Source organism: Hyalella azteca, unplaced genomic scaffold (genome assembly GCF_000764305.2).
Source record: "Hyalella azteca isolate HAZT.00-mixed unplaced genomic scaffold, Hazt_2.0.2 contig12777, whole genome shotgun sequence".
NCBI lineage: Eukaryota > Metazoa > Arthropoda > Malacostraca > Amphipoda > Hyalellidae > Hyalella > Hyalella azteca.
In genome coordinates this window covers 17,247-26,651 of record NW_025942724.1, presented here as the reverse complement: position 1 = coordinate 26,651, position 9,405 = coordinate 17,247, and the positions used below count along the sequence as shown (strand labels likewise).

At 47.2% G+C, this 9,405-nt stretch overlaps 1 non-coding gene across 1 annotated transcript; it reads right to left on the bottom strand.

Moving 5' to 3' along the window:
* Window positions 1-8,940: 8,940 nt before the first annotated feature.
* On the bottom strand, window positions 8,941-9,013 carry Trnar-ucg. Its single transcript has one exon. It is a non-coding gene; the product is annotated as a tRNA-Arg (tRNA).
* Between the last annotated feature and the right edge of the window lie 392 nt (window positions 9,014-9,405).

The window sequence follows — 9,405 nt, the reverse complement described above, 5'->3', positions numbered from 1 at the left end:
TCTCCTCCTGCCACGCTGGTCTCATGTCTTCTGCTGCCACGCTGTCCTCATGTCTCCTCCTCCTGCCACGCTGGTCTCATGTCTTCTTCTGCCACGCTGTCCTCATGTCTCCTCCTCCTGCCGCGCTGGTCTCATGTCTTCTCCTGCCACGCTGTCCTCATGTCTCCTCCTCCTGCCACGCTGGTCTCATGTCTTCTGCTGCCACGCTGTCCTCATGTATTCTCCTGCCATGCTGGTCTCATGTCTTCTCCTGCCACGCTGTCCTCATGTCTTCTCCTGCCACGCTGTCTTCATGTCTTCTCCTCTATCCGCGCTGGTCTCATGTCTTCTCCTGCCACGCTGTCCTCATGTCTCCTCCTCCTGCCACGCTGTCCTCATGTCTTCTGCTGCCACGCTGGTCTCATGTCTCCTTCTCCTGCCACGCTGGTCTCATGTCTCCTCCTGCCACGCTGTCCTCATGTCTTCTCCTCCTGCCGCGCTGGTCTCATGCCTTCTCATCCTGCCGCGCTGGTCTCATGTCTCCTGCCACGCTGTCCTCATGTCTTCTCCTCCTGCCATGCTGGTCTCATGTCTCCTCCTCCTGCCACGCTGTCCTCATGTCTCCTGCCACGCTGTCCTCATGTCTTCTCCTCCTGCCACGCTGGTCTCATGTCTCCTCCTCCTGCCACGCTGTCCTCATGTCTCCTCCTGCCACGTGTGGTGTAGCAGGTGCGTGGTGTAGCAGGTGCGTGGTGTAGCAGGTGCGTGGTGTAGCAGGTGCGTGGTGTAGCAGGTGCGTGGTGTAGCAGGTGCGTGGTGTAGCAGGTGCGTGGTGTAGCAGGTGCGTGGTGTAGCAGGTGCGTGGTGTAGCAGGTGCGTGGTGTAGCAGGTGCGTGGTGTAGCAGGTGCGTGGTGTAGCAGGTGCGTGGTGTAGCAGGTGCGTGGTGTAGCAGGTGCGTGGTGTAGCAGGTGCGTGGTGTAGCAGGTGCGTGGTGTAGCAGGTGCGTGGTGTAGCAGGTGCGTGGTGTAGCAGGTGCGTGGTGTAGCAGGTGCGTGGTGTAGCAGGTGCGTGGTGTAGCAGGTGCGTGGTGTAGCAGGTGCGTGGTGTAGCAGGTGCGTGGTGTAGCAGGTGCGTGGTGTAGCAGGTGCGTGGTGTAGCAGGTGCGTGGTGTAGCAGGTGCGTGGTGTAGCAGGTGCGTGGTGTAGCAGGTGCGTGGTGTAGCAGGTGCGTGGTGTAGCAGGTGCGTGGTGTAGCAGGTGCGTGGTGTAGCAGGTGCGTGGTGTAGCAGGTGCGTGGTGTAGCAGGTGCGTGGTGTAGCAGGTGCGTGGTGTAGCAGGTGCGTGGTGTAGCAGGTGCGTGGTGTAGCAGGTGCGTGGTGTAGCAGGTGCGTGGTGTAGCAGGTGCGTGGTGTAGCAGGTGCGTGGTGTAGCAGGTGCGTGGTGTAGCAGGTGCGTGGTGTAGCAGGTGCGTGGTGTAGCAGGTGCGTGGTGTAGCAGGTGCGTGGTGTAGCAGGTGCGTGGTGTAGCAGGTGCGTGGTGTAGCAGGTGCGTGGTGTAGCAGGTGCGTGGTGTAGCAGGTGCGTGGTGTAGCAGGTGCGTGGTGTAGCAGGTGCGTGGTGTAGCAGGTGCGTGGTGTAGCAGGTGCGTGGTGTAGCAGGTGCGTGGTGTAGCAGGTGCGTGGTGTAGCAGGTGCGTGGTGTAGCAGGTGTGCAGAACAGGTTAGCGAGAGCGCAATCATTGCCCCCCGCGGGTTACAGCGTCGGGGAAGCTTCACAGCTTGTATGCCCACAGCTTCTGGACGTCCTATGCTAATCCTGCACCCGAGATGAAGGTACTTGATTAGCTTTGATATATTTTGCGGGCTTGAATAATATTTTTTTCGCACTTTCATGGTATATTTTGGGCCTTGATTAAATATACTAAATATACTGGCACGAAATGTTCACAATTGCCAATTTCATTTATCATCCCTAACAAATTATGTTTATGAATGGAGAGATTATACCAGGCACGCTCGCATCTTAATATAGAACGACAAACTGACGCACCTACGATGGGCATACGGTGCTATGCGGTGACCATACGGTCTCACGACCTACGATGATGTACGATGACCTCATATATACGATAAGCTTACGAGATACGATTATCTAAACGACGTGCGATGATCTTACAATCTACGATAATCTTACCAGTTACCATTTTTTAATTTTTACGATCTTCGGTCATCTTATGAATTACGATGATATGATCTTCCGATCTTCGATGATTTTTCGACTTTTTTCACGGCTTACAATGCATTCACGTCTATTGATTCCCGTACATACCAGCCTCACGTCAGAGATTATTGCAGGTGGCAATACAGTTGGTGTCCTGCAGGTCACACAAACGGTAAATATTATTTAACGCTGCTAATCCGTTCCATTGTAATTCTCGTTTAATTTTGTCGTCTTTATATAGAGTACTGTTCATATTCTTATTTGAGAGAAACGGTGCTTAATGAGGAAGAATAGCTCATTATCTCGTCAGTGTTGTGCGTTCTCCGTGTACGCTAATTAGCTTCGTTGTATTTTATTCTCCGTCTAATGAGGGCCTCTGCATGCTCATTACCAATTATGTTATCAACTCCTTTGTAACTTATGGTAGGGTGATCAGGAGCCATAAAGTAGTCCATACGTTAATTATTATACCTTGTACATCTTGCAACATAAATTTTGTTCATCAATAGGGCATTAAGTATTGTGTATAATACCGTTGATAAATGATATCTAATTATCTTGAATTGTTTCAGCTTAGGCATTGGGCACCCTGCACAATATTGTTCTTTGAATCATTCATTAGCGTCTGTTGCTGCTGAAGCTCGAGCAGTTGACGTTTATCGGACGCATGAATGTGCTTTTTATCAATCCAAGCCACGCGATCTCAGTAGCCATCGAACTTTGATTTACTCGCATTGTATTTGTTGTACTTTGTGTAGGCAAGGCAGTTGATACCGTTCGCGCAACTTCTTTGCATCTGTCGCTGTTCATCTTTCCTTCGCTGTTCCTTCTTGGTGTCTCTGAGTTGCTAACAAAACTCGATTCTCCGAGCTTCCTCAGACTAGCTGTTGAGGTCTCGTGTGTGCACAATTTGTTGATTCATATATCAATAATAACTGCTTCTGACAAACAGAAAACAACATTTTGTTACATTTTACCCAAGTGTGCTTGAACTCACCTGCAGTTACTAATTCCCTCGTAACTCTCGGAAAGTTGCATTTTAATGTGAAATAAAAGCGTTCCTAAATTCCTGCTGCAGAGGTGTGTTGATTTAGAAATAGGTAATCTGTCTCTGGTACGACTGAAATGAAATGCCGCGTTCAATTGGTAGCGTTAGATGATGATAACATGTTTCATTAATTTAGTCGTAATGATTTAAAACCCTTGATGTATTGAAATCTCTGTGTAATTGAGGGTGCTTTTGTTCAATATTATTTACGAGAATTTGTGCGACAAGTATCGTTTCAGTAGTATCACAATCTTGTAGTGAAACTATGCCTTCTTGGAATATTCTGCTCTAAATTTAAATTGTCCAGTGCACCTCGCTGGTTCGAAATTCTATCCAACTTCCAGAGGTTAAAGTTTTTCTCATCCCTTGACTCACGGCTACATTAATTCTGTGCAATTACTTACGTGTCTAACAACCTGGTAACTAGAGTTATCGCCAATAGATAAAAGCTTACAAAGCAATCAATGCGCGTTTCCTGCGTCCGAATTTACCAGTGTACTGCCAATTTCTAAAGCTTCCACTGTAAATGACACCAGTATTCATTAAGCCTCATTGCAGTCATTTAAGCTGTAACTTAATTCAGGATAGCGAGCAACGTCTCATGAATAGCAAGTGCAGCGGCAGTATTGTAGTTGACGTGGAGTTGACTGTATTGAAGCTTCAATACAACACAGAAGCTTCATTCAGTCGAGGTTGATGGCAGCGTCTTGTGTAGCTTCCAGGCCTTGAACTCTGTTTGCTGAGCGAGTCTGTCAACAGCAGTCGCTGGGATTCTCGTGAAAACCAAGAAACGCCGAAACTTTTTGCTTTTTGGTGTGTTGGTTTTACGTGGAACTTCGTCTTTAGGATGACCGGCATGGAGCTACACTAGCTGGACGGCAGACTGGAATAATTCTTTACAGTAGGCTGGAGTAATTCTTTACGGCAGGCTGGAGCCATTCTTTACGGTAGGCTGGAGTAATTCTTTACGGCAGGCTGGAGTAATTCTTTACGGCAGGCTGGAGTAATTCTTTACGGCAGGCTGGAGTAATTCTTTACGGCAGGCTTCTGGACGGCAGGTTGGAGCAATTCTGGACGGCAGGCTGGAGTAATACTGGACGTCAGGCTGGAGTAATTCTGGACGGCAGGCTGAAGTAATACTGGACGGCAGGTTGGAGTAATTCTGGACGGCAGGTTGGAGCAATTCTGGACGGCAGGCTGGAGTAATATACTGGACGGCAGGCTGGAGTAATTCTGGACGGCATTCCTAAATGATACTGGACGGCAGGTTGGAGTATTTCTGGACTGCACGTTGGAGTAATTCTGGATGACAGGCTGAAGTAATACTGGACGGCAGGCTGGAGTAATTCTGGACGGCAGGCTGAAGTAATACTGGATGGCAGGCTGGAGTAATTCTGGACGGCAGGCTGGAGTAATTCTGGACGGCAAGCTGGAGAAATTGTGGACGGCAGGCTGGAGTAATTCTGGACGGCAGGCTGAAGTAATACTGGACGGCATGTTGCAGTAATTCTGTACGGCAGGCTGGAGTAATTCTGGACGGCATGCTGGAGTAATTCTGGACGGCAGGCTGGAGTAATTCTGGACGCCAGGCTGTAGTAATTCTGAACGGCAGGCTGGAGTAATTCTGGACGGCAGGCTGGAGTAATTCTGGACGGCAGGCTGGAGTAATTCTGGACGGCAGGCTGGAGTAATTCTGGACGGCAGGCTGAAGTAATACTGGATGGCAGGCTGGAGTAATTCTGGACGGCAAGCTGGAGAAATTGTGGACGGCAGGCTGCGGTAATTCTGGACGGCAGGCTGAAGCAATTCTGGAAGGCAGGCTGGAGTAATTCTGGACGGCTGGCTGGATTAATTGTGGGCAGCAGGCTAATTCTGGACGGCAGACGAGTAATTCTGGACGTTAGGCTGAAGTAATTCTGGACTTCAGACTTGAGTAATTCTGGACGGCAGGATGGCAGGATGGAGCAATTCTAGACGGCAGGATGGAGCAATTCTGGACGGCAGGATGGAGCAATTTTGGACGGCAGGATGGAGCAATTCTGGACGGCAGGCTGGAGTAATACTGGACGGCAGGCTGGAGTAATTCTGGACGTCAGGTTGGAGTAATTCTGGACGGCAGGCTGGAGTAATTCTGGACGTCAGGTTGGAGTAATTCTGGACGGCAGGTTGGAGTAATTCTGGATGGCAGGTTGGAGTAATTCTGGACGGCAGGTTGGAGCAATTCTGGACGGCAGGCTGGAGTAATACTGGACGGCAGGCTGTAGTAATTCTGGACGGCAGGCTGGAGTAATTCTGGACGGCAATCTGAAGCAATACTAGACGGCACGTTGGAGTAATTCTGGACGGCAAGTTGGAGTAATTCTGGACGGCAGGCTGAAGTAATGCTGGACGGCATGTTGGAGTTATTCTGGACGGCATGCTGGAGTAAATCTGAACGGCATGCTGGAGTAACTCTGGACGGCAGGCTGGAGTAATTCTGGACGGCAGACTGGAGTAATTCTGGACGGCATGCTGGAGTAATTGTGGACGGCAGGCATAGGTAAGTGTTGGCAAGAATAGTAACTTTGCAATGTAGTTTAGCTAATCCATTATGAAATTATTTCAAACTATTTTAATTGTTCATAACAGAAAATGGATTGAAATGTTACATTTTAATGTTCGCAGAGAAGCTTCAGCCCTCCTGGCATTGTTGACGGGCAGACCAGTAATAACAACTGCCATTGTGGTTGCAGCGCCACAAAGCTGCTCTCGTGAATGCCGTCGTGCCATTGTAGAGCGACTCCCAACCCTTTATTTACTGGACCATGAGGACGCGTCTATTGTTGTGCGCCCGTGGGTCAAGTCCAGACACGCTCAATTTATTTATGCAATAATTTTTTAGGTTTATAGGCAGTTGCATATGTATTCTTGCTTAGCTCTTGTTTTGATTGAAATGGTTCCTTGAACTCTTGACAAGAAGCAAGCTTGAACTTGAGTTAAGACACTTAATAATCTGTGAAGTGGAGGAACTCACAGTGACTATTATTGAGGATCATTGGATCCTCTGTAATATTTTATTTCGTTCCCAGAACTGTACTCTCACTCGCACTGCTTTAGGATATTTTATTAGCTTGCGGGTGCCCTGCCGTCAGCGGCGGCCATTGGCAGCGTTCTGCGCTGTCGTGAAAAGAAGACGTGATAAACTTGATCCTAAAATGGGTGGTTAATTTTGATCCCAAACTGGGTTGATAAGCCCTATTTAAACTGGATGGATAATCTTGATCTTAAACTGGGTGGTTAATCTTGGTCTTAAAATTGTTATCCGAGCTGCCAAGTTTTCAAGATCCAGCAATAGTGTCAATAGCATCAACAATAGTTTTATATATATAACGTGCCAGATTGAGCTGACTTCATTTCAATGTACTCATAGTGACAGCGATATTGCCACTATCGATAGTTACCGATATTGTCCTCAGCTGTGATGGAATACATTATAATGTTCCGTAGTCTGAGGAATTGTTTCAGATCACACACTGCGTATATGTACCTAAGAGTGAACCATGGGTTTTGCCGGAGCTGACTGGAAGAGTGACAGTGTATCAGCTGGGTTGTCAGGCAGAGTATGGCGAAGGGTGGGGCTGAGTGTCTGGCGGACCAAGTGTCTGGCGGAGTATCTGGCGAAGGGTCTGACGGAGTGTCTGGCGAAGGGTCTGGCGGAGTATCTGGCGAAGGGTCCGGCAGAGTGTCTGGCGAAGTATCTGGCGAAGGGTCTGACCAAGTGTCTGGCGGAGTATCTGGCGAAAGGTATGGCAGAGTGTCTGGCGAAGGGTCTGGCGGAGTATCTGGCGAAGGTTCTGGCAGGGTGTCTGGCGAAAGGTCTGGTAGGTTGAGTTCTGAAGTGACTTCCTCATGGACTTGACCTTCCTTGACGCTCGCGTCGGCGGCTTGACGGGAGACGAAGATTTATTGCAAGCGCAAGTTTGAACTTTTGAATTCCATGGACCGTCTCGTGTGAATATTTTTNATCTGGCGAAGGGTCCGGCAGAGTGTCTGGCGAAGTATCTGGCGAAGGGTCTGACCAAGTGTCTGGCGGAGTATCTGGCGAAAGGTATGGCAGAGTGTCTGGCGAAGGGTCTGGCGGAGTATCTGGCGAAGGTTCTGGCAGGGTGTCTGGCGAAAGGTCTGGTAGGTTGAGTTCTGAAGTGACTTCCTCATGGACTTGACCTTCCTTGACGCTCGCGTCGGCGGCTTGACGGGAGACGAAGATTTATTGCAAGCGCAAGTTTGAACTTTTGAATTCCATGGACCGTCTCGTGTGAATATTTTTAGGAATATTTAGTATTCATTTTAGCTTATGTTTCTAGTAGTAGCTAACATGAGGGTTTTTAATTAAAATTTTTGATTAATTAATAATTCAGAACTGTCCGTGTCCTGATGGCCCCTGAACCTCTGCGCAGCTTTCATGAAATGGAGAACGTTCGTGCACTCAAAAAATTACTTAATTAGGACTGATTATTCTCCTAATAGCGATGTTTTTTGCGCTGTTATGAGTCATCCTGACCAAGTTTGGCCAGGCCAAAAAGTAGTGTCTTTGCTACGCGCAAAATGTGCGTCGCTATTTGCAGAATATGACGCATTTGTTTCCTGATTGGCACGATTGCACTATCGCATTCCTGCAGCATTGGTTTCTTTATGCCCTGTTGCGGACGAAATCTTTTGACTTTTAGCGTGCATAAACATCAGACTCGGAGAGGAAAAGATCGACTTAAGATATTTATTCCGTAGTAGTTATATTTATTTTTTAATTATGATAATTTTTATTAAATTCGGCAGTGGTCTCTGGGTAAAAAGCCTTTGCAATGAATTTAACTCGGAATGGAATAATGGTGCAGTAACGCCGAACATGTCACGTACGAGACGTGTGGTGTGCGTGGCATGACGGACAGCACAGAGGACGTGTAGTGTGTGCGTGGCATGACGGACAGCACGGCGGACGTGTTGCTCATTCCCCACAATCTCGTCTCTATAGTCAGCTAGCATGTCAATAAAGCCATAGCACAGACAGTGGTTGTGAACGCCGCGAGCTCTTCAGTTATATTTTGTATATTGCTTGAAGAATTGATATTTTATTTGGTGTCAACATACTCAAGTGCAAAACCAGCCAATGCTGGCCATTGATTGCAGTTTCTTTAAGATGATACGGAGCTTGTTTATTTTTGTATCAGAAGCTAAATTCCCTCCACTGACTTAATACCTCAAATAAAACGGAGCCAGATGAACAGAGCTCTCGACCAAGAATAAAGCGTCTTTTTTTCACCCTGGTTTGCACGGGTGACGTCATCCATCACTGTCTGTGTGCCCGTCCACCCAGCGCCTCCATCTGTCTCAGGGCCCCGACACCTCGCCAGCAAAGCCATAAGTTGAAATCTACCATCAACGTCTGTATTATTTGGACAATGTTCAGCTCTGCGCGTGTGTTTTTAACGTGTTTGCGTTTACACGAGGAAAAAAAGAACACAAAAACGACTTTGGTAGTGTTTGTTTTATTGTTTAGTTATACTGCGGGGTATTATATTCTGCACTGAATTACGCATAATATAAGCCAGAGAGAAAAAAACTCGTGTCAGTATTAGAGGTGAGAATAACTGAGACTCCTTGAAAGCGTATGCAGGTGCTGAGCGATGCCAGCAAATGCATGCCCTGCAAAAATAGCGCCGACCATGACAGGACTCGAACCTGCAATCTTCGGATCCGAAGTCCGACGCCTTATCCATTAGGCCACATGGTCTTGTACGAATCTCTCGTTAAGTTTTTTCTATGTATATGATCGTAATTATGGAAATCACTATCATTTTGCATATGGTTTTAATGATGGGAACCACTAAAATTTTTGTTGTAACATTCACGGTGCGATAAATATTACCAGTAATTAAAGTTTGAAACAAAATTAAATCGAGTAAGTTGGTGTCTATCCTGCCGTATTTTTGTAAAAAAGGGCTCGTTTCTGCCTGTATCCATTTTGGATTAATTTTTTTCGAATTATTCTCATCAAAATTAGTCAATTTACTTGACATTCATAATTTGGCGTTTATTTCATTAATGTTTTATTAGTTGCACTAGCATTGACGTATTCGGTGGCATACAAGATGTATGAATATGGGTGTGCTAGCTAAGGTAATG